The sequence below is a fragment of the Copadichromis virginalis genome, linkage group LG7 (assembly GCF_057382275.1).
Source record: "Copadichromis virginalis isolate Kocher_CV1m ecotype Utaka linkage group LG7, C_Virginalis_male_GT1.1, whole genome shotgun sequence".
NCBI classification, from domain to species: domain Eukaryota; kingdom Metazoa; phylum Chordata; class Actinopteri; order Cichliformes; family Cichlidae; genus Copadichromis; species Copadichromis virginalis.
The window spans coordinates 9,723,386-9,751,067 of NC_140624.1; the positions used below are offsets into that span (position 1 = coordinate 9,723,386).

Consider the following 27,682-nt stretch of genomic DNA (forward strand, 5'->3'; position numbering starts at 1 on the left):
AATACGTAGTGAGGTAACTGTGACTGCATCAGCAATTCAAACTGATTTCTTCAGCTGGCACCAGTTGGAAGTAATGGTAATATAATGGGAAAACATATCTTTAGATTTGCTGGATGGTAATATGCAACTAAAACAGTTCTTCCGGGAAGATCCTGTAAAAAATCTGGGATAATTGCTGCATTAGTTTTCTCCTTTTTTTTTTTTATTCACCTAAGAATTAAACTGGTGATAAATTAACTCAGTGATGTTATCCACTGGCTTTTCAAATTTAAAATGCCTCTGCTCTTATTCTGGTGGGGAGTGGGTCCATCACCAACTCTCATTTCTACATGCCTTTCAGATATAGCCTCTTTTTTTACTTGGTAAGGTTATTAGCTAATTTCAACTTCAAAGGCAAGATAAACAATTACTAATGCTGACTGTTTGGACATTTTACACTTATTTGGGAATATTAATCAACAGGTTAGCATCGATTGGTCAGCTAACCTTAAAGTGAAGATTAAAGTGAAGTAAACAAATCCTCAGTGTTAATGTCATAATTGTTTTTGGAAATGATGAAGGGGTTTAGTCATTTTGCACAGTCGTTTCAATATAAGACTAGCTGAAAGTAATTAATTTATTTAATGAAATGCACTTTGTTGTTCTAGAATGAATTGATATCACATTATTAGTTTTTACTGTTAATATTCTTACACTTTAAGAATGAAATAACACATATGTGTCAAAGTCAGACACAGTTCTAATTTTTTAAATTAGTGACAGTTGCAATTTGATACAACTTCATACAATGGTTTCTTCTGATATTTTGCATGTTGTCTTACTGCACAGCCAGCTGTCACTTCTCATTAGTATAGCAAGGTTGTTACTAAGATGACGGCTGCCACGCAGTGGCATGCATATTGGTTAGATCAAACGGTAGGAAAGTAGCAACGTTTACCAGGAATTTATAAAACAAATAACCATCGAGTAAAATAAATAAAGTTTAAAAAATTCCACAGCTCTTAATCTTGTTAAATTATTCTCTGTCAATTTTCAGCAGTTAGAGCAAAAAGCTTCACATCTTTCATGTACAAATTAGATCAGATTAAATATTTTGGACATATCTAGCAAGCAAAGCATTTTTTCTTGAATAATAACTGCGGACTTATTTATTTACTTATATGCTGAAAAGTAAATAACAACAGCCCAATAAATATATATTTAAAGAAGTTTAAATTAATCACTAAAAGAAACAAAAATATAAATATCTAAGTTTCAATCACACATCCCTAACAGCACTCAGGGAACAAGTAAATACCTCGATTCCATGGATCAATTAGTCCTTTTTTAAACGATTAGCCTATCACCATAAAATATTGTTTGCTTCACAGGGTACTTATAGACTAATTTGATTCGTAACATCATTTACTTACGTTTTTCGACGACTCACAAAATCCAGTCAGCCTCTGACCCCGCCTCCCCCCTTTCTATTTCATGATATGGTCTGGTCCAGGTGCACGCGCCCCTAGCAGACGCCGAGTGCTATAACGAAACCTCTCCAGGAGGACAACAGCATGGCTCAGATTAAAGTCTGGGTTTTAAAAAAGAAAAGGAAAAGGCAGGTTGGAAATTAAACTCACAGTAAACTAAGTCCACATGAAAGAAATGACTTGAATTTCCTATTATTAGTTAGCTTACTTCATTCCTAACAACCAGTTACAAGTTTAGCCAACATGCGGTGCCAGGCCAGGCAAATGGAACCTCTGGCTCAGGATTAGCTGTCTCTCTCCCATCTCTCCATACGTATACTTCTGACACAGGACCAGCCCCACTGATATCTGAAGGAGGAGGTGAGTTCTCTTATGTGAGCTTGTGAATAAAATTCAGGGACATATTTTAGTTAACTATGCTTTGCTTGAAAATGGATATCCAAAGTGTTATTAAAGCTGTATTTACCAATACCTAATAATATCAATAAAAATGTTTAAGCAATATTAATTTTCTTTACACTTTTTTATATTTGAGAATTTAAACGTTTATCCAAAAGTTTATTTTATACTTCATTTCTATTTGCATTTGGTGTACGGTACCAATCAATATAAAAACAAACAAAAGAAAATCAATAATGTTATAATGAAAAATATTAAAATGTAAACAAAAAACTTGCACATATCTCATCAACCTTAAGCGATTTTTTAAAACGTTTTTTTATAATGATAATAATAATGGATTGCATTTATATAGCGCTTTTCTAGGCACCCAAAGCGCTTTACAATTCCACTATTCATTCACTCTCACATTCACACACTTGTGGAGGCAGCTACAGTTTTAGCCACGGCTGCCCTGGGGCAGACTGACAGAAGCAAGGCTGCCATATCGCGCCATCGGCCCCTCAGGCCATCAACAGTAGGCAACGGGTGAAGTGTCTTGCCCAAGGACACAACGACCGAGACTGTCCGAGCCGGGGCTTGAACCGGCAGCAACCTTCTGATTACAAGACGAACTGCCAACTCTTGAGCCACAATCGCCCCATTTATCTAAGCAAATTAGTGATCTATGTCTGCACAGTGTTATATTTTTAGTGTTGGTATGATTTACAGTGTTAAAGTGGTGGGGCCCAAATTTATATTTTTTCCTCAATCCCTGGTTGGCCCCTGGTTGAGAGTACCCCGTTATGTTACATAAACCTTATCTAACTGCTGTTCTTTACTCAAGCATCAGAATTATTCAATATTTTTAGATTTACTCTCACCATTAAAATGTGTGCCTACCTAAAGCTGTGAAGTGACCCCGATTTTTTTTTTTTTAAAGCCATGTGCACAGGTGTATTCAAACATTCATAGACTCCTTACCATGGTTAATTTAAATAAGGCATGGTATTTGCTTTTTATGGATGTATTTGAATAGTTGCTGGATCTAAACCTTAGCGGAACAGCAGTAACAGCTCAGATGTTCTGTCTCTGTGTGTGAAGCATTAGATAACTGTTAGGTCACCCACATTTTGGCAACAAATGATACATTTGGCTCAAAATCGTCCCTGACATTCTATGTGTGTTGTCACTCCATGACACTTAGCTCCCTGCCTGCATTGATCTAGCTGAGCTTGTCAGCTGTTATTTGATGACTCAGAAAAATGTTCATAATTTGGGGCTGCCGTGTTCATTGTGACTTGCAGAACAAGGCACCGAGGCATGGGTTGACTTTTCGTTTATTTCGTTTATTATTAGCTAGAAGGTGTGCTTACATTTTGGTTTCTGTAAACGTACGCAACTGCATTTCTTTAGATAGTTAGGCAGGTTAAAGGCAGAGTTTAAGGCAAAGGTGCAATCTATTTCTACTCTTCTTCCTGATCAATTAATTCGATTATTTTTGGCAAATAATCAATGATCTTTACCTTTTCCGACAAGTATAGATTAGCAGATATGAAGTAAAATAATGTCAGTGTTAAATGTTAATCGATACAGGGAATACAGTTCGCTGTTGAGTTTCCAGAAAAAGTGCACAGGGAGGAAACTTAATGGCACTATCAATCACTGTAACAAAATCTGCGAGACAATCTTTAGTCCTAGGCTTAGAGGGTTTTAATGAGATCATTGGACGGTGAACTATCACTAAATGCCAAATGCACTTTAGCTAAGCATATCATCACAGGACTGTGAATGTATGCTGCGGTATTCATGTCATGGTATGTCCTGTGCCAGGTTGTGTATTGTCACAGCCCAGATGAATAGCAGTACTGAAGTACAATGTAGGTAGGCAGCCATTCTGTCTATGTCTTATTAAATGGTTCAGTGCTGTGCTCGGCGTTTCTTAGCTCTCTTCTGTGTTTGATATCTCATTTGGCATTCCCTCTGTGCACAACCCTCGTTATCGTATTCCTATGGAGTGCACTGGCATTTGACACGCAGACACCAAAGACTCTAGCAGCATTACAGATCAACTGCCTTGCACAGCAATAGTCTTTCTCTGTCTCATTCGGTCTTTTCCTCTCCAGTCTATCTTGTCACATAGATCTCAAACAGGTGATGGACTTGAAGGGAACCAGAGGATGTCACTTTCCTAGGCCTTAATATAATTACATCATCCTATGTGTCTCTTGAGCGGTATGTGTCTACAGTCTTGAAAATGACCCTGAGGAGAGAAATGTATGCAGCTGTTAGAAAGTGAGCTCTTTGACATTTGAGATTTTTCTCATGTGTATATACTATGATGACATCTGTTGTTGCACATGAGGTTATATGACCCAGTTTCTACAGAAAATGTAACATCTTCTCACTATTACAAGTTGAATTTCTCACAGTTCAGTGCAGTCATTTTGAACTAAAACTAAAGGAAAAAATGTGTGATAAGTATGAAAATTTATTTTTGGCCTCATAATTATCAGAACTTTGTTTTAAAAAATTAGGTTAAGCCTTTAATGCAGGTCAGTTTTTTATACATCCCCGATTCCCAAATTTGTAAGTACAGGTTGTTAAATGAAGGCTAAATTACATTCAGTTTGTCTTTAATGCAATGCAATGCAATCAGCAGGCTATCCTATCCTGAAGCTTATTATCCATCAGACTTTGTCCATTTGTTATGGAGATGTCAAAGATAAGTGAAACTAGACAATATACTTCCACATGCAATCGATATTTACAGCAGCTATGTACAGTGTGCTAACCTTGTCACCTCAGCTGTTATCTGATATCAATATTTATTATAGCTAGGCTTCTTACACTAATATTACCCAATGAACGCTACTTCTGGCATGAAAAATGACAGTGAAGATATCTGCCAGTTAAAATGATGTAAAAAAGGTCCAAAGGATAGCCAACCTTATGCTGTCGATGCATTGACCACTTAATGTATGCAGACGGGTAGGTGTGCCACCTGCTACAGATAGACTCTGATGATACTCTGGAGAGTTGAGGAGAGCTGAGGGCACCGTAGTCTAGTAGTCATTGAAATCCAGAGGTCTACATGCACCCTCACCCTCACTCTCACTGTTTGATTGCAAAGTTTACATTCCTCAGAGCCAAACAGACCTTTATGCACTTGTGGATGTGAAAACTATATCACCTGTTCAGTGCTGTGTGAGTCACAGGCAAAATATGAAGTTGAGTTTGTACTTTGGGATTGTGGCAAGTAGTACATCTGCATTTTTGCAGATGTTATCAGTGTTAACATCAGATGTTGACATGTGCACTTTTTGGTGGGGAGTTCATATATACTAGTCAGTAGGGCTGCACGATTTTGCATAAAATGGGAATCACGATTTTTTTGCTTAGAATTGAGATCACGATTCTCTCACGATTTTCTTTTCCAGTATAAATATTTATTGCGCTTATTAACTGCACATCAACTTCGTAACATTTGAGACTGAACATAAAAACAATAAATAAACATAAAAACAACAAATGTCTCACATTTTGTCGTTGCCGCAAAATGTTGTACTGCTTGAAATTCCGTCTCCACTGTTGCTCGACACTGCGTGTATAGAGCAGGTAGTGCAACAATAGAAAAATAGTTGCGGGACGGCACTGTGTAGCGTTTGTCTAGGGTGTTGATCATTTTCCTAAATCCCTCGTTTTGCACAGTGTTGATGGGAGCCATATCTTTGGTCAGGTGATAAGTAATAGCCTCCGTAATTTCTTTATGCCTGCGGGAGTTCGACGGGTATAGGGAAGCGCTGTATAAGGTTCCCGTTATTGATGTTTGGGTGGTTGACCGGGACGGATTTTCTCCAGTCACTTTCTCGTCATCCCTGACGTGCTCTCCGTTGTTTTTTTCCCTGCCACTTAACCTATACGGTGGAATATCTTAATTAGTGCTTGAGTTGATGTTGCATTAACACATCTTCAAGCATGTCACTTTGGTGATTGGATCTTTTGCGGCTTTAAAGGAAGAATTAACAGGATTATGTGAACTGCATGTCCTCACCTGGATAGAGAAAAATGTCGACATCATTCCTGTGCACTCTCATAACTCTCTCAAAACTTTGCCTTTCTCTCCTTAAACTCATATGCTTCTTATAAGTTCTCTTCACTGTACTTAACAGTTTTCCACCATAACCCTTTAAAGTATTAATCATGAAATAATTGCCATACAATTCTGTTTTCTTTAATGGAGTGTATTTTGAACTGTCAGAAATTGATTTACATATTTAACTATTAGCATCATATTTGCAACATCCAGCATTGTTTGGTTTTGTCTTGTAATACATTTTTCAATTTATTGCTTAAAAATGCGTTGTGCACTTTGATTATGGTTTTCAGTGAGAAACGAAATCACACTGATAATGTACAAATCTCAAAAACTCAAAAAACACATGTATCAAACATGCTTTATTACGCATTAAGTGTTAAGAGCGCTATTAAGGACTAAGATGCATTGTGAACAACTTTTATCTGCCACAATTAAGTCCTAATTCTTAGGAAATGTCAAAATGTTGAGTTTTGCAAAGCTTTGTTGTGGACTTCTGTATTGGTCAGATGAGATCATCCATTTTCCGGTGAAACAAATACTCAATGCCCCACTGAAATCTTTTTTCTGCTCTAATGATTCACTGCAAGGACATTCTAACCAGACCCTGCCAAAGGTGGAGAACTAGTTTTGCCATACCACATACCACACGGCTCTTTGGTCATGCAACAGTTTTTAGGAAAATCTCAAAATCTTGATGAACAGCAATAAAGAGTGTGGAATAAGTAAGAACTAGAAAGTTTTAATGTATTTATTGGAAAAGACAAAAAACAGCCTTATAAAGTGATCAGAATTGTTTGCTGTTCCTTAACGTTGATGGGTAGTGGATTGTGACAGAGTGAGGACAGAATCAGAAAACAACAGAATTAGCTGTGAGTTATTTAGAGCCTGTCGCGTGTCTTGGGATGAGGCCAGATGGACAACTGTGATCCTATTACCTCTGCTACACAGTTGTAGGTCTGCCTTCAGATCCTGAATTCCACAGTGAACGGGATACACATGGACAGCTTCGGTTTTTCTGTTCATTAACTCTGAGAGGACCTCTGAGTGCCTTGCCTATCCATTCAGAAAACAGGACTGAACACAGTTTATGGTATGTGTCACTAAAGAAGGATGCTGTTGATCTTTGATGATGTAATTAGGTCCTTACATCAGTGCATTTTACTCTGTGCTGTTTGGTGCCTGTCTTTTAAGTGTAAAATATCTCTCTTTCACTGACATTAAACCCAGAAATATTCTGGTATTCATGACATGTCCTGAATAATTTTTACATAAAAACAGGTTACATGAATAATTAAGATTTTCAGAAAAGTAGAATAGAGTAGAACTTGTGCGTTATGAAAGCCACTTGAGCCAACGAAAGAGAAATGTTTGGATCATAATCCAATTATTTTGCATCAGTAAGGTTTGAAATGATGCGTAAACAAGTGCACAAAGAGGGGAGCAGGGTAGGAAGCAGTGCTGATCACTGGTTGGCTGTTGGCCATGCAGGCTCGCGGGTCAGTTGTGGTCATTCAAGCTCTGGTCATTCAACTGATTACGCCAGTGTCACTTGTAAAACATAAAACTGAGAATAAATGAAAAAGACTAAAGTAAACAGCAGTAATTTATTGGGCCAGAGGATGTTATGTTTTGCAGTTAAATTGGAGACCAAAATGTAGAATAACAAGAAAATATATATATTTAATTGAATTACATAAAACGGGCAGGGTTAGTCCTGAAAAGTAATGACTCAGAAGAGGCTAACAGAAAAACTAGACTGGATATACAGCATAGCTCACTGGGAAATGAGACACAGATGGAAAGTCAGCAAAGGGGGGAAAAAGGGTCAAAAATAAAAGCTCAACAAGGTACATGAAAAAAATCAGCCTGAAGAGCTGCAAACACGAAGACAGAGACAGCGAAAATTAGAAGCTGGTAAGAAATGGGAAACTAGAAAGACAAAAGAGCAGAATAAAAGTAGAAGATAACAAGGGGCATGAGAGAGACTGTTTTATTCCACATGTTGCTTTAAGTAAAATTATTCCAAAACTGCGTGTCACAATGATGGTTTTGTGCCTGAACCTGCATGTTTTTCCTCTGGTTGCTCCACTTTCCTGTCACAGTCCAACTTGGCAGTAGGAGTGGGTGTGAGAATTTGTGGTTGTTTGTCTCTCTTTGTTGGCCCTGGTCCAGGGTGTGCCCTGTATTTTGCATTATCAAACCTGGGATATGTTCCAGCTGCCAGTCATTTTAAGGTGGATAAATGATTAGGCAAAAGAATGGGCAGTTTTGAGAACCTAAAAATGCAACGCAATACAGCAGCTCCCTACAAGAACAAAACTGTTTTTTACAAAAGACAGCTTTGACAGAAATCATTACATACATTAAACTTTTATAATATGCGTATGCCTATAATGCAAAAAAAAAATAGTAACACCACACCCTTGAACCCGCAAAGAAAGATGAAATGAAAGCATATAAAGATAAATGATGTGATATTAAACATTCTTTTTGTTATTTAAATGGATGGCTACACAATGACAACAATTGTCTTGAGGATTTTTTCTTATTTGAGGCATTTTTGTCATGTCCCTGTTAAATATTTATGATGACTTCATTTTGTTTTTTACAAAGTCTGTTTCATATTGCTTATGTTTTGCATTGTTTTTATTTTGTTGGGCGGAATGGGAGTAGTGATGAATGAAGGATAAAAGGTGTTTATCTTTGTTCCTGGGTGGGGGGTAGACAAATGGATGGCCTTAGATATTCAAAGCAGATTTTTTGAAAGGTAAAGATATGACTGCAGTAATTTTAATATAATTAGAAATGTATTTATTTATTTATTATTCATATTTATTTTTTATTATTAATAAGAATTGTATTAGTAATATTCACTTAAGTGATTGAAGCCTGAGGTACTGTATTTGAAATCTCTCTCTCTTTCTCTCTCCCTATATATATATTTATTTATTTATTTATTTATTTATTTATTTATTTATTTTAGGGGTGCAACGATACACAAAATTCATGGTTTGGTTCGGTTCGATACTTTGGTGTCACGGTTCAATATTTTTTCGATACAAAAAATGTTCATGCCTTTTTAATGTCATTTACTAAAATTATAAATATATATTTTAACTCAAAAGTACAGTTTTAAAATTTAATGTTGCTGAAACAACAAAATAAAATAAAAAAATTAATCTATCTGATCGAGAAATCACTCATCTTTGGAAAAGAGAGTTTATTACAGAGAAATGGCTCTTTCCAAAATAAAAGCTATACTATACACTTCTTCTGGGGTATACTCTCAGCAGCATATTAAACATATCAGGTCACCATAAGGAGACTCATGTGCTAACGGCTGTCTAAATGACTCGGGTAAAGTTTGTAGCATGCGTGCTTGTTGTTTTTGTCTGCTTCCACTTGTCTTTGCACTAGGATGATGTCGGAGTAAATGTGCAGTCATATTCATTGTGTTCCCACTAGTGCAGTCAGCGTTAATCTCGTTAAAATGACATTAATGCCACAACGCGGCAAATCTCCGTTAACGAGTTACCGCGGATCGTCCCGTGCGTGGGGCTGAATGGCGTCAAGACGTTAACAAGCTAACTGTGCTAACGCACTGGTTCCCACCAATTGAGCATTGAGCAGGACAAAAGTAAAACAGTATGACGCGCTTACCATCAGGGTCATGCTTCACATGAAAACCAAGATAGTTCCAAACGCCAGATCTGAATGAGGGTGGGGGAGGTTCAATTTCGGGTAGCGTTGAGGCAGTTGCCATGTTGCAACTAGCTTAGCTTCCGTCTTGCTAGCTTGCGCTGCGCTCAGTTGATCTGCACTTGACAGTGCAGCCTAGGCAGAGTAGTCGAACGCAGATCCACTGAGCGCTCAACACAGACAGCATCGTCAGAAGAAAAGTTGATAAAATAAATAAAATATTTTGTATTGTTCGATACATATGCGTACCGAACCGAAAGCACTGTATCGAACTGTTCAATATCGATACGAGTATTGTTGCACCCCTAATGTGTTGTTGCACCCCTAATGTGTGTGTGTGTGTGTATGTATGTGTGTATATATATATATATATATATATATATATATATATATATATATATATATATATATATATATATATATATATATATATATATATATATACACATACATACATACAGTGGGGCAAAAAAGTATTTAGTCAGCCACCGATTGTGCAAGTTCCCCCACCTAAAATGATGACAGAGGTCAGTAATTTGCACCAGAGGTACACTTCAACTGTGAGAGACAGAATGTGAAAAAAAAATCCATGAATTCACATAGTAGGATTTGTAAAGAATTTATTCGTAAATCAGGGTGGAAAATAAGTATTTGGTCAATAACAAAAATACAACTCAATACTTTGTAACATAACCTTTGTTGGCAATAACAGAGGTCAAACGTTTACTATAGGTCTTTACCAGGTTTGCACACACAGTAGCTGGTATTTTGGCCCATTCCTCCATGCAGATCTTCTCGAGAGCAGTGATGTTTTGGGGCTGTCGCCGAGCAACACAGACTTTCAACTCCCGCCACAGATTTTCTATGGGGTTGAGGTCTGGAGACTGGCTAGGCCACTCCAGGACTTTCAAATGCTTCTTACGGTGCCACTCCTTTGTTGCCCGGGCGGTGTGTTTTGGATCATTGTCATGTTGGAAGACCCAGCCTCGTTTCATCTTCAAAGTTCTCACTGATGGAAGTTTTGGCTCAAAATCGCACAATACATGGCCCCATTCATTCTGTCCTTAACACGGATCAGTCGTCCTGTCCCCTTGGCAGAAAAACAGCCCCATAGCATGATGTTTCCACCCCCATGCTTCACAGTAGGTATGGTGTTCTTGGGATGCAACTCAGTATTCGTCTTCCTCCAAACACGACGAGTTGAGTTTATACCAAAAAGTTCTACTTTGGTTTCATCTGACCACATGACATTCTCCCAATCCTCTGCTGTATCATCCATGTGCTCTCTGGCAAACTTCAGACGGGCCTGGACATGCACTGGCTTCAGCAGCGGAACACGTCTGGCACTGCGGGATTTGATTCCCTGCTGTTGTAGTGTGTTACTGATGGTGACCTTTGTTACTTTGGTCCCAGTTCTCTGCAGGTCATTCACCAGGTCCCCCCGTGTGGTTCTGGGATCTTTGCTCACCGTTCTCATGATCATTTTGACCCCACGGGATGAGATCTTGCGTGGAGCCCCAGATCGAGGGAGATTATCAGTGGTCTTGTATGTCTTCCATTTTCTGATGATTGCTCCCACAGTTGATTTTTTCACACCGAGCTGCTTGCCTATTGTAGATTCACTCTTCCCAGTCTGGTGCAGGTCTACAATACTTTTCCTGGTGTCCTTCGAAAGCTCTTTGGTCTTGGCCATGGCGGAGTTTGGAGTCTGACTGTTTGAGGCTGTGGACAGGTGTCTTTTATACAGATGATGAGTTCAAACAGGTGCCATTCATACAGGTAACGAGTGGGGGACAGAAAAGCTTCTTACAGAAGACGTTACAGGTCTGTGAGAGCCAGAGATTTTCCTTGTTTGAGGTGACCGAATACTTATTTTCCACCCTAATTTACGAATAAATTCTTTACAAATCCTACCATGTGAATTCATGGATTTTTTTTCACATTCTGTCTCTCACAGTTGAAGTGTACCTCTGGTGCAAATTACTGACCTCTGTCATCATTTTAAGTGGGGGAACTTGCACAATCGGTGGCTGACTAAATACTTTTTTTGCCCCACTGTGTATGTATATATATATATATATATATATATATATATATATATATATATATATATATATATATATGATCTTTAACTATAAAATGTAAAGAGAAAGTCATCAAAAAAGAGAAGCAAGCGTACCATTAATTTACAATATAAATGTTTATTTTATAGCTGACATTGCTGCATTATTTGTATAAAGCAGATAACTCTGCTAGGTTAATTTTTGAAAGTGAGTTACTATTGCTTAGTTTTAACATTACATTTCATATCAAAATACATACATTTAATAGACATTCATAAGAGCAATAATTCTGAGGTAACAGCCACTCAGTGTCTTATGCTTGATAAATATCCTCTAGAGAAGATATTAAAAAAATCTTGTTCACAGGGTACTTGATATTACATGATAAAAATGAGGTGGTGGGTGATAAATGTACCCGAATACACCAGTGTGTTAATTGTGTTAATCAATGCAAGTTGGGGGAAAGCAGTATTGTAAAAAAACTGCCTCACGGACAATTTTATGAACTTAAAACCAAAAATTATTCGAAAATAATTAGAAATGACAATAACTAAGGGCCTGATTTACTAAGTAGAGTGAATTAGCATGATGTCACAATCTTAAAAATACACCAATATGAGAAAGTCCTGTAGATGAAATACTAAAAATGTAGTGTTTACATTTAAATCTATAGATACAGCCAGTTAATCTCAGTCATGACCAGCAATTTGCCAAGGGCTGCACATTAGCGGCACAAAACTAGCAGACCTGATGACAAAGTGAGCAACCAACATCCTTACAAAAATAATTCAGGTAAGCACAGGACTTATGTATGTGTTCCTCTCTGGAAACAGCGTGGCAATTTAGATCAATGAGAGGTAACTGAAGGAGAATCAATATGTTTTTGATATAAGAGCTAGCCTTTTTGTTAGAAATTGCTGGTCCTGAGGATTGGGACTCTGGAGGGAACACAGGATTTATCCAGAGGAAAGCTGTGTTATCATAAACTGTTCAACCATATAAACTTGAAATCTTTATTTAACAGATGGCCTCTATCATGCGTACAAGAACTCAAAACAATACTCGCTGTAAGATCTCTAGCTTTCCCTGTGTTAATGAAAAAACTGTTATTGTGCCACGTGTATAAATGCGTGTGTTTCTCTCGATTTCTCTGTAGAATGTGTGATGCTGTAAGTACATATCAAAGTCAATATTACATGCAGTAACATGCTGACACTGTGATACACTGACACATCCCAATAATTGCTGTAGCTTGACAGACATCAATATGATGTGTAATAGCTCTGATAGAGAGTTAAAAAAAAGGGGAAGAAATAAAATAAAAAACTACAGTAAATTAATTTTGTTTGTGCACACTACTGAGAAAAGACTGTGCCTGAAATACTGTAAACTGTAGTGCTCTGTGTGAAAAGTAGCTTGGCTGCCTGCAAACCTAGATATATCATCGGGATTCTGCTGCTTCCTCCCAACACTCCACCTTTTTATTTTGTTCAGTTCTGCTGCATTTGATCTAAATACAGGTAATATTGTGGGGCAGAAAGATGTGGTGCTTTGCTGTAAACTAAAGATGGAGTAAAGTGCATTATGTAAAAGCCAAAGTCTTGGCACCATACTCAGAGCTTTGAGCCATCTAGTTATACACTAGTTCTGATTACATCTCCCCCTTCTCATTCCAAATAATTGGACACTCCTGATGATTCACTACCACAAGGTAAAAAAAATGACACATACTTCCTTGTTGGCATTAAATTTGGTGTCGTTTTCAGTCAGTGATATGCAATAATCCTTAGCAAATCATTTTTGTGGGTTACCTGAAACAATACCTCTCCCTGCTCATTTAATTTACAAAACTGATGCTGCATTTTTTTCAAATCTGACACGCCAAATGCAAGGGCATTATCCATGTACATACTTCATATGCAACTATGTAACTATGAAAGCAGCAGGACATGGACAGTCATTATAATGTATACAAAATAAAAAAAGGGATTTATATTGTGTGAGGAAGGTTTGCCCACCCATTACGGAGGAGTAAATACAGCCACATATATGTACATGCATAAGCTACGATGATTACAGTAAGAAGATTAAACCTTCAGTTTGATTGGAGTGCTTCTTTCAGTTAGCCCTCAAAGTGTTTAATTAGCCCTGCCACTGTGAGTGTGTAAAATGCTTTTAAGCAACCAATATAATTCTCTGAAAAAGGAAAATAAGTTTGTAACTTTCCTGTTCTATAATGCATAAAATATTCATTGTCACAGAAACCACTAGAATTACCTTAAGCTACCTAACCTAAGATAGTTTAGTCAGATTTGTATAAACACATATAATCTGAATCTGCATATGGCTCGTGGAGAATATTTTGGAGGTTGAAACATCAATGATTTTCAGCGCATATGGTTAATTGAGTTTCCTGTTTTTTAGATTATCTTCAAGGCTTCAAGAAAAACAACACCTCTCATGACTCAGAGGCCATGTCAAACACTCCGCGCAGCTTTATTAGTCATTGATTACTTACTTGATGTTCATGGGGCACAAGTCCAGTTGAACTCAAAAATTTAGGATTTAATGGGTTTGCTTATAAAAGTGGTCTTTCTTTGAGATGCTTGGGAAATTTCATACCCTATTTTATCTGTTTTATAAACCATCGTCTTTTGCAAGGGGCATAAAACATCATTTGAATCCAGTATTTTTTCAATATGGAAAGGATGATCATGGCGTAGTTATATCAAAGCTAAAGTACTACATATTTAAGGTGTCAGCTGGTGGGGCAAATTCCTGTTACAGGCAATGACATGTAGACCTTTGCATGCTTTTCCTCAGTTGTTAGAGGATGTTTATGTTTTTTAAGCTGAGTTTAAGTTAACTGTCAATTTGTTTTGAAGTGATACTCATTTAGAGTCAGGGTGTAATTGTTTGTTTGCACATCTCTCTGTTCCTTGTCTGTCAGCCTTTTCACATTAGTCACTATCTTCCAGAACATGCAAATGAAATGATAATTATGCAGACATCTTAAAAGTGGTATGGAAGGGCTGCTTTCCGTCTTGTCGGGTTTATCATCTCTCCAGCACCTCTGCTTCACAGTGACTGCTTCCCCAGAGTTATGATTCCTTTTTGTATCTGGCCAACTGGTTTCAAAGTAATTTGCTGAGGTTTGATTTTAAAGAGCTATTTCTTTCCCCATGTTGGTGTAAAATCACCATCTGTCTCATTGTCTGCTCTGATTTGAGTGGCCTGGAGATGCATTCGGATCAAGCCTCGCACCCTGTTGCCTGCACAGTTTTATGCAATATACAATTATTAAAAGTAAAGTGACCATGCTTTCATAATTAATGCTATGAATACTTTATCTGTTATCTCCACACAGTATAAACGTCTGAAATGCCTAAAAGTTCAGTTAAAGGAACTAAAAAAATATGAAATTGTGGCAACTCTTTAAAAATAAATCAACACAATTTTTCTTTGGTTTCTTTAGTCTTTGTAACTCTGGATGTACATTGGGGTGATTGTAATACATCAGACATAATTTGGCCCCAGTTATCATCTTCATGATAATACTGTGGGATGCTGTGAATGTTTTTGCAGAGCCCCGTATATCAATCTCAATAAGGTCAATCATTTCTTGAACAAAGACACAATTTTTGTATCTTTGCCTCTGTGCACCATCACAGTGGATATGTGATTGATTTACAAACTTTCAGCTTTAATTCAAGGGGTTTTCTAAATAAAATTGCAGGTGTAATTTAAGTATTACAACCTTTTTCTAGCATTTCACTGCAATTTCAAGTATGAGTTGCTACTATTCAATTCAATTTTATTTATATAGCGCCAAATCACAACATAAGTCGCCTCAAGGCGCTTCATAGATACAGAGAAAAACCCAACAATCATATGACCCCCTATGAGCAAGCACTTTGGCAACAGTGGGAAGGAAAAACTCCCTTTTAACAGGAAGAAACCTCCGGCAGAACCAGGCTCAGGGAGGGGCGGCCATCTGCTGCGACCGGTTGGGGAGAGAGAAGGAAGACAGGATAAAAGACATGCTGTGGAAGAGAGACAGAGGTTAATAACAGATATGATTCAATGCAGAGAGGTCTGTTAATACATAGTGAGTGAGAAAGGTGACTGGAAGGAAAAACTCAATGCATCATGGGAATCCCCCGGCAGCCTATGTCTATTGCAGCATAACTAAGGGAGGATTCAGGGTCACCTGGTCCAGCCCTAACTATATGCTTTAGCAAAAAGGAAAGTTTTAAGCCTAATCTTAAAAGTAGAGATAGTGTCTGTCTCCCGAATCCAAACTGGAAGCTGGTTCCACAGAAGAGGGGCCTGAAAACTGAAGGCTCTCCCTCCCATTCTACTTTTAAATACTCTAGGAACAACAAGTAGGCCTGCAGAGCGAGAGCGAAGTGCTCTAATAGGGTGATATGGTACTACAAGGTCATTAAGATAAGATGGGGCCTGATTATTTAAGACCTTGTATGTGAGGAGCAGGGTTTTGAATTCAATTCTGGATTTAACAGGAAGCCAATGAAGGGAAGCCAAAACAGGAGAAATATGCTCTCTCTTTCTAGTCCCTGTCAGTACTCTTGCTGCAGCATTTTGGATTAGCTGAAGGCTTTTCAGTGAGTTTTTTGGACATCCTGATAATAATGAATTACAGTAATCCAGCCTGGAAGTAAAAAATGCATGAACTAGTTTTTCAGCGTCACTCTGAGACAGGATATTTCTAATTTTAGAGATGTTGCGCAAATGGAAGAACGCAGTCTTACATATTTGTTTAATATGTGCATTGAAGGACATGTCCTGGTCAAAAATGACTCCAAGGTTCCTCACAGTGTTACTGGAGGCCAAGGTAATGCCATCCAGAGTAAGAATCTGGTTAGATACCATATTTCTAGGCTTTTCAGGGCCGAGTACAATAACCTCAGTTTTATCTGAATTAAGAAGCATGACGTTAGCAGCCATCCAGGTCTTTATGTCTCTAAGACATTCCTGCAGTTTAACTAATTGGTGTGTGTTATCTGGCTTCATAGATAGATAGAGCTGGGTGTCATCTGCATAGCAGTGAAAATGTATGCTATGTCTTCTAATGATACTGCCTAAGGGAAGCTTGTATAATGTAAACAGAATTGGTCCTAGCACTGAACCCTGTGGAACTCCATAATTAACCTCAGTGTGTGAAGAGGACTCTCCATTTACATGAACAAACTGGAGTCTATTAGATAGATATTATACAAACCACTGCAGTGCAGTACCTGTAATACCTACAGCATGTTCTAATCGCTCTAATAGGATATTATGGTCGACAGTATCGAATGCTGCACTAAGGTCTAGCAGGACAAGCACAGAGATGAGTCCACTGTCAGAGGCCATAAGAAGATCATTTGTAACCTTCACTAAAGCTGTTTCTGTGCTGTGATGAGCTCTGAAACCTGACTGAAACTCTTCAAATAAACCATTCCTCTGCAGATGATCTGTTAGCTGTTTGACAACTACTCTTTCAAGGATTTTTGATATGAAAGGAAGGTTGGAGATTGGCCTATAATTAGCTAAGACTGCTGGGTCTAGAGATGCTTTTTGAGTAAAGGTTTAACTACAGCCAGCTTGAAGGCCTGTGGTACATAGCCGATCATTAGAGATAGGTTGATCATATTTAAGATCGAAGAATTAATTAATGGCAGGACTTCTTTGAGCAGTTTTGTAGGAATGGGGTCTAAAAGACACGTTGATGGCTTGGAGGAAGTAATTATTGAAGTTAACTCAGAAAGATCAATTAGAGAAAAAGAGTCTAACTTAACATCAATGGTACTAAGAGTAGCTGTAGATAATATTACATCTGTGGGATGATTACTGGTAATTTTTTCTCTAATGATAAAAATTTTATTTGTGAAGAAGTTCATGAAGTCATTACTAGTTAACGTTAAAGGGATTGTTGGCTCAAAAGAGCTCTGACTTTTTGTCAGCCTGGCTACAGTGCTGAAGAGAAACCTGGGGTTGTTCTTATTTACTTCAATCAGTGATGAATAGTAAGATGTTCTGGCTTTGCGGAGGGCTTTCTTATAAAGCAGCAAACTATTTCTCCAGGCTAAATGATGATCCTCTAAATTTGTGACACGCCATTTCCTCTCCAGATTACGAGTCATCTGCTTTAGGGTACGTGTTTGAGAATTATACCACGGAGTCAGGTACTTCTGATTAGAGACCTTAGTTTTCACAGGAGCTACAGTATCCAGAGTCGTACGTAGTGAGGAGGTGAAATTATTAACAAGATAATCGACTTCTGTTGGGGTAGCGTTCAGATAGCTGCTCTGCTCTATGTTGGTACAGGGCATTGAAGATGATAACAGTGGGTGGATTATATTCTTAAACTACTACTGGTTAGACTCAAGAAGAGCAAGATCAGAATACACGTTGCCAGTAAAAAATATCCAAAAGAATGTGCACTGTTTTAAAGAAAAATCAAGGTAAACTTGGACCAGAATGATAAGAAGAGAAATGTATGGAGGAGAGAAACGGCTCATGATCCAAAAAAAACAACAACATTCCCTATCAAACATGAGGGAGGTAATGTTATGACATGACAGAAGTAGAAGGATGAAATCTGAAGTGTATAAGGCTGTAGAAAGTGCTTCACAGTGCAAATGGATAATGAGCAAAGCAATCTGCTAAAGCAGCCAAAGAGTTTTTCAAGGTAAAGAAGTGGGATATTTTTCAATGGCAAAGTCAGTGACCTGTTCTCAACTCGACAGAGAATGCTTTTCAGCAACTGAGGACAAAACTAAAGGCAACTGAAGGCAGCTGCATTGATTGCTTGGTTTAAAATCAAAAATACAAAAAATGCCTTTGCTAAAGAAAGGTTGGAAGTGAGGAGTTTTAGTGCAGTTCGTAACTCATACAAAGTCCACTGGTACTACTAGTCTCATGAAAACAGTGCTTTAGTCATCAGACAATAACCAGTGGGTTCCAAGTTTGGGCCCTATGGTTTCCACTTTTAAGTATAGATGTTTATGTATGCAGTTAGACAAAGAGGTCACAGTCAAATGGACACACACAAAATAATAATTAGAAAATGCAGATATAAAGCCAGTACCTTGTAAATTGTTCCAACAGGAGAGAAGAGATTAACATGATTTGCATTAGCATATTTCTAAAAGAGAGGAAGAGCTGCCTTTCCACCGGCAGTTAATTGACTCAATTTCAAATGCATGCATTGCCCTCTCCCTTTCTTTATCCCCCCACCCTCCCTGTCACCCTCTGGGCTGAATTAATGAGAGATCAGTGAAAGGATGCTTACAAGATTAACAAATGCCTCAACACTTAGTCAGTGTATATGAGTGTCATTGGAGGCCTCTGTTGTCCCAAAGGGGCTGTGAGGATTACAGCAGCATACAGTATTGTTTGATTGATGTGTTATGTAAAGGAATTACTAGGGTGTATAGCAAATTATATAGAGGCCATGAAGTAATAGCTGTCTATCCTCTATTTGTCTTTTCTGGACAACACACCTAATACTGACACCAAATTCATTAATGTTCTCTACCAAAGTGAATCTTATTATCATAAAGTAATTTGTGTTTTTTTTTAATGGGCAAACTTAGTCAGCTTTTTATTAAAAAGATGTTTGGGTTTTTTTTTACAGGTTTTTTTCAGGTGCCTTATGTCACTGTTTCCCCAAGATTTTCAAGCTTTTGGGATGATTTTAATGAAGAAAATGTTTATACAAAGCCTGTCATCTGAAACCGGGATTACCCTTTCATATAAAATGCAGGTTAGTGTTGAGATAGATTTTTTTTTCTTGTTAGTCTCATTGTTATACTCATACACGGTACTGTACCACTTTGTATACATACCTAGGGAATTCAAATACAAAGTTATATAAGACTGTTTAAAAGTCTTGAGCCACCCCTCATTTCTTTAGAATGGAAAAGTGGAAATAGTTGTAAGTAATTTATTGAAATATGTGCAAGCCTAAATGAAAATGGAGCCTATAAGTTAAAAACTATTCTAAAGAGCTTGAAACTCAGTACTTGGTATGACCAGCTTGAACTCTTTTGAAGTTTTTGTGTAGTTTCTTTAACTTGTCTTTGGAATAATTCTCCAGAATTCTTGAAGGACATTCAAAGCTCTTCTTTCGATGTTGGCTGCTTTTTGTTCTGTACTCTTAATATGATTCCAGAGTGCTTCAGTAATGTTGAGGTCCAGGCTATGAAGAAACCAGTTTATGGCTGGTAGAGTGTTCCACTGTGTGTTTTCATGTCCATGTATCCTTTTACTGCATTACTACTGTGTGTTATTATTGTCATGCTGAAAAATGATAATTTTTTCCAATGTTTCTTGCAATTTGGCATAAATTGGTACCGTCTGTGAAAGTTGAAATTTCTTAGGTACTGAATAGCAGACAGCCACACTGTACACAACGATTGGCTGGTGTGTACTGCGTCTTTGCCTTAACAAGCGAGTAGAGCAAAAAATGGTGATTTATGACGAGAAAGTGCTCTTGAAGCACACTGGGACATGTAGCTCTGCAGGAAATGCGGTTTTATCGTGTTGGATTTTTTGGAAGCAAGGCAGCAAAGGTAAGATAGAATTTATGCTTATGGTTTTCAAACTTAAAGCCTAATTTTGTTGTTCTTTTGTTGCTGGTTCAGTGAGTTTTGGTTGGAGCCCGCTCTTTAATTGTTTGTTGCTTTTGCCGTGTTTGGTGGTCATGGAAATGGTTTTGTAAGTTTTTAGCTGATATTCTGACATTTCTGTACCATAGATGTCTGCATTTAAACAACAGACCTGGTGGTGCAGCCCTTGAAACCATAACCTTCCCCCCTTGGGCTTAACAGATTAAGAGTTTTTTGCTTGGGAGATGGAGAACAAAAGAAAACAACTGAAGAAAGTATCGCAGATGAACAGTCTCTGAAAGTCATGTAGGAAAAAATAGGAAGTAGAAAGAAATCCAGCGAAGACCTGACAGAGGATGCGAGAGATTCATCTGGTGCTTCAGTTGATCCAGCTACTCTTTACTGAACCCTCAACAGAACTGGTCTCAGTGGAAAAAAGAAGGCATTCTTAAGAAAGGGGGAAAAAGGAGAAAAGATATGACACATTACACAAGAATCATTCTCAAAATAAGTGGCACCAGGTCTTACAGAGCGATGTGAATGACAACTGACAAAGAATTGTCAATCTGCACAAAGGAGGTCAGGAGAGAGATCCAACAGTAAGTTTCAATCCCATGTTTGTTTGCACATTTCAATAAATATTCCAATTTTCTTATCAAAATATAAAGATAGAAGAGAGGCTCAAGATTTTTGCACTGCATATTGTTATAGTTTCAGTAAAGAGCAGGTCTTAATCAATCAATATACTGCTGCATTCAGCTGGGCCATTTTGGGACTGATTACTTTGAATAATGAGATTCTTAGAGCTCAATTCAGGTGCCCTTTATGATTAATTGAAAAGGGCCATGAAGTAATGAATTTAAAGTTACAATAGAAATACAATAAAGGTGTGTTTATTAAATGGCCCCGTGCACCTACTCACACAAATATTTACGCACCCACACAGCAAGTGTTCCCTCAAGTTTAGGAGAGCAGTGAGTAATTAGCATTGGCAAAAGGCATTGACACTACAGAGAGAGATCCATTGAGATACTCCACTGAATTATTCCAACTAATTAGTTTCTCTCTTAGACCTATGGGAGCTGTGCATGGATTTAATGTGGTTCACATGTATGTGTGAATTTGAGTGAAGCATGTAATGTACTGTAATTTTTGTGTGGAAGAGATACGCCTGTGTTGTTTGTCTCCCTGTGCCAAAGGGAAAGCTGTTGCAACAGTCTGTGTCTGGCAGAAAAGAAACTTCAAAAGCTTCTAGCAAGCTGGAGGCACACATACTCGCTAACGGCTACACACAAGACCAGTTTTAAATTCCTTTGAACACTGAATTACTTCAGCACTCTCTAAATTTAACAGTTTTGTGACTGTAGTCTTTGGTTGGTGTAATGGGTATTTCCTATAGCCTTGAGGTTGAAGCTTGTGTGAATCAGCAGCCTTTTGTATTAGTGGTAGCAGGTTTAGGTATTAACTAGCTTAACCTAAACCCAGTTTCCTAAAATTTTGGGATGTTGTTAACCCAAATTGAATTTCATTTAACCATACAAAGAAATAAATGAATATATGGGGTTGAGGTTTCCTGTGTTTAAAAGCTACAGTGTGAGATTATTACCAATATTATTACCATTATTAAGTTGTAGCCACTTGTCCATTTGCCTCGCGCCATAGCCCAGAGACCAAACAGCAGCTTCAGTGGGAGAGTTTGCAGTATTTAAGCCATTGGGTTAGACATGACCAAGAGAATGATCATTTTCATCATCATGGCATTGTGAATTTGTTACCCAGGGTCTCCCTGTCAGTGCTTATTTATAATGTAACATCCTTAGGCAGCTAAAATATATTGGGAGCAAATGTGTAGATGGAAATGTGTGTGTGTGTGTGTGTGTGGTTGGCTCAGTCTTAGTGTTAGCCCTGTGACTTGTGCACTGTACCCTGCCCCTTGCCCTTGCCTATGACCTCAAGTTAGATAAGTGGTTATGAAAATGGATGGAAAGATAGACGGGTATCTGTGTCATTTTCTTCCTCATATGAAGTTACCAAGGAACTTGTGACAGATTTTCAAAGCCGTTTTTTTGCATATCATTACCTAAGAAAGATTCTCCATATTATTTACATTACAGTTTACAAGGCTGCCTGGTCTTGAAGTGACCACTACAGGTTATAGAGGAACGGAGCTCCACTCTCATACAGAAGGACTGCATGCTACAGAAGTTCGTTCTGATGAAGCAAGTGTTTACAAGATTGGAAAGTCCCGCGTTCAGAAAATTGGACTGACTTCTGATCACTTTCCTGGGAGACGTGTTCTCTCATTTCAAAACTTGCTAGGAAAGTATGAGTTGAGCATTCAGGTTAAAATTAAATTGGACTTCAGAAATTGTTTTTCCAGGGCAAAAATGTAAATGATTGACTCCTCCATTTGTAACAGTCCCTTTTAATTAAGCAAAGCATACGCTTTAAGTCCACGTAGTTCATCTTTGCCCTTCCTAGCGGAGAGGCTATGGTATTTTTGTTGCCTCTATTATAGGGAAGAAAAGTGCTTGATGTGGTATTGACATGAGAAAAGTGCCCTCACTCCTGGTCATAAACTCATACTCTGTTCAGTATATTAGTTATTGTAATCGAGTTGTATATGAAGGTTATATTTGAAATAATATATCGCATTATAATAAGTTAAGTTTTACAATGCTGTCAGTCAAATTGACAGACTACTATATAAGAAAGTGCTGTCACGGTCGCCGAACCACTCCGTATCTACGTGTGTAAAACCTCACTCTCGCACCCCCAGAGTTGTGCGAGAGTGAGGTGAGGTCAATTTAAGGACAAGACCCTTCAACCCACACCTTTCACATCCCAATGGCCAAAACCTTGACTGGGCGGCACTGTGACAGTAAGAATAACTAGATTGAATATGAAGGTTGTTGCATCACTAATGCAAGAAAGGTGACTGTGGTCATTTCCATAGAGGAATTCTGTCAGCGAGAGCTTAAAAAAATGAGTTCTGTTAATTTGAATTAGAATTACAAATGCTTTTTTAATTTCAGAAGTTGAAATTACTCTGTTAAAACATTTAAAAAAAACTTAGGTCAATAAAAAATACAATATTACAGAACAGAAAGCTTTAAAAGCTAAAACCTGACATTAAAGAAGGAGTTTGTTTCAACAGAAAATACAAAAATGTTTTGTTTTGGGGGGTTTTTCCAAAAAAAGAAGAAACTAAAATCTAAATATGATACAATACAGTGGCGAGAGACAGAGGGGAAGACAAGCAGGACAGGAATGCAGGTCAGATTCAAACCCGTGTTGCTGCACTTAAGTTGTGAGTGGCCATAGGTGAAAGTATGAGTGGGTGTCTGCATCCCTGTGATAACCCCATTACCCTGAATTAGATAAGCATGAAAAAATGGATGTTTGGATCTGTCCTTATTCTCTTAGCGGAGACAGATGTTAGAGAAAGCATTCAGCTGCAGTGCAGAGGGTGCGCCAGTAATTATCCATAATCATTTTAGGAGTTTGGTCTAAAGCTGCGATTTGTGACGTATTTAAATGGCATTCATCCCCCTTATTTCCCTTTTTGTGCTTACACATCTCACTGGTTTGACAGTGATATGCTAATTTCATGAAATTATAATTAAATGCAAAGTTTCAAGGATTTCCCCTCCATCAAAAAACTTGCTATGTTTTTTAAGAGTTTCACTTCCTGGTTAAAAATGTGCTGTTTTTAGTTGGTCGAGACAAGTTGACAAATGAACCCAACTCTGTGAAAATATCATATTTTCCAATTTATGCTACTATGATAATAAATCATCTTGAATATTTGATACAAACACTATTCATAGCATTAATATTATTTACTGTTTGCAGAGTGTCAATAGGGACTTTCGTACCGTTGACTGGTTTTCTTTCATCTCTGTGTAACTGATAACAAATATGTTTAACTTACTGGAATATACTTCTTGAGTACATGAATATAAATGTTCTAAAGTGTTACATTTTTAAAATTTATGCCATTTAAAATTATAGCTATGTACAGTGGGGCAAAAAAGTATTTAGTCAGCCACCGATTGTGCAAGTTCCCCCACTTAAAATGATGACAGAGGTCAGTAATTTGCACCAGAGGTACACTTCAACTGTGAGAGACAGAATGTGAAAAAAAATCCATGAATTCACATGGTAGGATTTGTAAAGAATTTATTCGTAAATTAGGGTGGAAAATAAGTATTCGGTCACCTCAAACAAGGAAAATCTCTGGCTCTCACAGACCTGTAACGTCTTCTGTAAGAAGCTTTTCTGTCCCCCACTCGTTACCTGTATGAATGGCACCTGTTTGAACTCATCATCTGTATAAAAGACACCTGTCCACAGCCTCAAACAGTCAGACTCCAAACTCCGCCATGGCCAAGACCAAAGAGCTTTCGAAGGACACCAGGAAAAGTATTGTAGACCTGCACCAGACTGGGAAGAGTGAATCTACAATAGGCAAGCAGCTCGGTGTGAAAAAATCAACTGTGGGAGCAATCATCAGAAAATGGAAGACATACAAGACCACTGATAATCTCCCTCGATCTGGGGCTCCACGCAAGATCTCATCCCGTGGGGTCAAAATGATCATGAGAACGGTGAGCAAAGATCCCAGAACCACACGGGGGGACCTGGTGAATGACCTGCAGAGAACTGGGACCAAAGTAACAAAGGTCACCATCAGTAACACACTACAACAGCAGGGAATCAAATCCCGCAGTGCCAGACGTGTTCCGCTGCTGAAGCCAGTGCATGTCCAGGCCCGTCTGAAGTTTGCCAGAGAGCACATGGATGATACAGCAGAGGATTGGGAGAATGTCATGTGGTCAGATGAAACCAAAGTAGAACTTTTTGGTATAAACTCAACTCGTCGTGTTTGGAGGAAGACGAATACTGAGTTGCATCCCAAGAACACCATACCTACTGTGAAGCATGGGGGTGGAAACATCATGCTATGGGGCTGTTTTTCTGCCAAGGGGACAGGACGACTGATCCGTGTTAAGGACAGAATGAATGGGGCCATGTATCGTGAGATTTTGAGCCAAAACCTCCTTCCATCAGTGAGAACTTTGAAGATGAAACGAGGCTGGGTCTTCCAACATGACAATGATCCAAAACACACCGCCCGGGCAACAAAGGAGTGGCACCGTAAGAAGCATTTGAAAGTCCTGGAGTGGCCTAGCCAGTCTCCAGACCTCAACCCCATAGAAAATCTGTGGCGGGAGTTGAAAGTCCGTGTTGCTCGGCGACAGCCCCAAAACATCACTGCTCTCGAGAAGATCTGCATGGAGGAATGGGCCAAAATACCAGCTACTGTGTGTGCAAACCTGGTAAAGACCTATAGTAAACGTTTGACCTCTGGTATTGCCAACAAAGGTTATGTTACAAAGTATTGAGTTGTATTTTTGTTATTGACCAAATACTTATTTTCCACCCTGATTTACGAATAAATTCTTTACAAATCCTACCATGTGGATTCATGGATTTTTTTTTTCACATTCTGTCTCTCACAGTTGAAGTGTACCTCTGGTGCAAATTACTGACCTCTGTCATCATTTTAGGTGGGGGAACTTGCACAATCGGTGGCTGACTAAATACTTTTTTGCCCCACTGTATGTGAGCATTTGTGGCAGCAAACAGCTGTTGGGTGTGTTATACATAAAAGCACACTGCTGACCTCATTATACTACCCCTGAAGACGCTCAGTGATTTATGTGGTAAACATCTGATTCATTGGTAGGGTGCTACACAGCGAGGTCGGTGCCTTAATGCAGCCCTCGTTTAAGCTGTGCAGTGAGGTGTTTTTTCTTACGCTTTTAATCTACAATACCTTTCAGTATTTTTTCTTTCTGTTCCTAGTGGTAGGTTTTTGAAGCAGGAAGAAAAGCATTGAATGCAACAGCTCTAAATTCACTGCCCATGGGAAAGAAGGGAATCATTTTTCTCAGCTGGCCGTTAGGCTGAAGAGCTACAATTTCACATTCAGGCAAATGCACAAACGTACTCACACACATACAGTTACACTCATGGGCAGCGATACACGTGTATATAAAACACACACAGATACATACACAAAGTCACAGAGAGCTCTGTGGACTCACAAGTGGAGGTATTAGGTCATTATTGTAGCTTTAGAGAAATGAACACTTCATCTCCAACCCCTCTCGAGCAGCTATTGATCAGGCTTCCCCCTGTAGAGTTGTGTTTTTCAGTTTCAGGGCATTTTGCCTCTTCAAGGAAATGCCAAATGTGAGCTATCAATTAGAATTTGACTAACATGCAGCCTCCACATGTTTTTTGTTTTGATTTTTTTAATGTGACATTTTAATACTTTATTTGATCGTGATAATGGATTAAAACAGGGCAATGGCTAGCAGAAAATGGTTTGGACACCCTGGAATTGAACCAGAGACTCTCTGCACAGGGTATTTGTGCACATGTTTTATGTACTCTAATCACTCAGCTTAATGAACGGCCTTGGGGGGTGTTACATCTTTAAGACCAGAGTGATGATAAGCTCAAACATTATCAGTTCTGGTTATGGCACCAGAGAAACCCAAAAAATAGATTTCCTATTTATTATTGCTACATAAATCTTGCACGTTATATCTCACCAGTTCTGTTTCTAATTTGCAGTAAGAGATTAAGTAATTTGTCTATGATACATTTCTCTGTTTCCGATCCAGAAAAGATGTATCTTTCCTGACAGTCAAAGAGAAAACTGAACATTCAAAAGTGTTCTGCACTTTACAAGAGTGAGTTTTGACAGGCCGCAAAAAAACATCAATCTTCTCCAAACATGCAAAAAAGATCCATCATATACAGACTGATCTTTGCTTAGCTGATAGTCTTGCAGCTCTTGGTATATATTTATGCTTATTGCTTTGATTGGGTTGACTAAATTATGCAAACATGAAATAATGATTAAAAGTAACTACATACTGTGTAACAGCTTGTCTGTTCATATATTTAGCACCAAATATTTTTCAAAATGCTCAGAGGAGGAGTGAAGCACTCAAAACCCTTTTACTTAAAAACATTTGAATTGTAAACAGTAAAAGAAAAAGTTGCACACACATTATTTTTCCAAGTTCATGATTCTAACTGCGCCAGAGAAACCGCTGGTTTTAACCTAAGTGTCTTTAATTTGGCTGGACGTGTAGCTGGTAGCTAGCCAAGACTCTCTGCAGTTAAAAGGAGAGACAGAGAGACGCTGCCATTGCTTTGCATGTACTGGGCCTTTATTTGGTTGCAACAAACGAGAAATTAAAAGACAAATAAAAAGTCTTCTTCGGTTGCTGCAGTTCATCATACTTTTAATGCTGAATTCTAATGAATTTGTAACTA

The 27,682-nt window shown here is 38.2% G+C and overlaps 1 protein-coding gene and 1 long non-coding RNA gene across 3 annotated transcripts in view; both read left to right on the top strand.

The window, feature by feature from the left end:
- shank3a (SH3 and multiple ankyrin repeat domains 3a) overlaps positions 1–27,682 on the top strand; it is a 255,418-nt gene that overhangs the window by 26,387 nt on the left and 201,349 nt on the right. The window lies entirely within an intron of this gene.
- LOC146704451 (uncharacterized) lies at positions 1,302–24,095 on the top strand. Of its 2 annotated transcripts, none has more exons than XR_014921659.1 (6): positions 1,302–1,829; positions 19,351–19,479; positions 19,888–19,972; positions 20,107–20,287; positions 20,473–20,922; positions 22,438–24,095. It is a non-coding gene; the product is annotated as an uncharacterized LOC146704451 (long non-coding RNA). The 2 variants fall into 2 exon arrangements; XR_014921660.1 differs by having other exon boundaries at positions 20,174–20,287.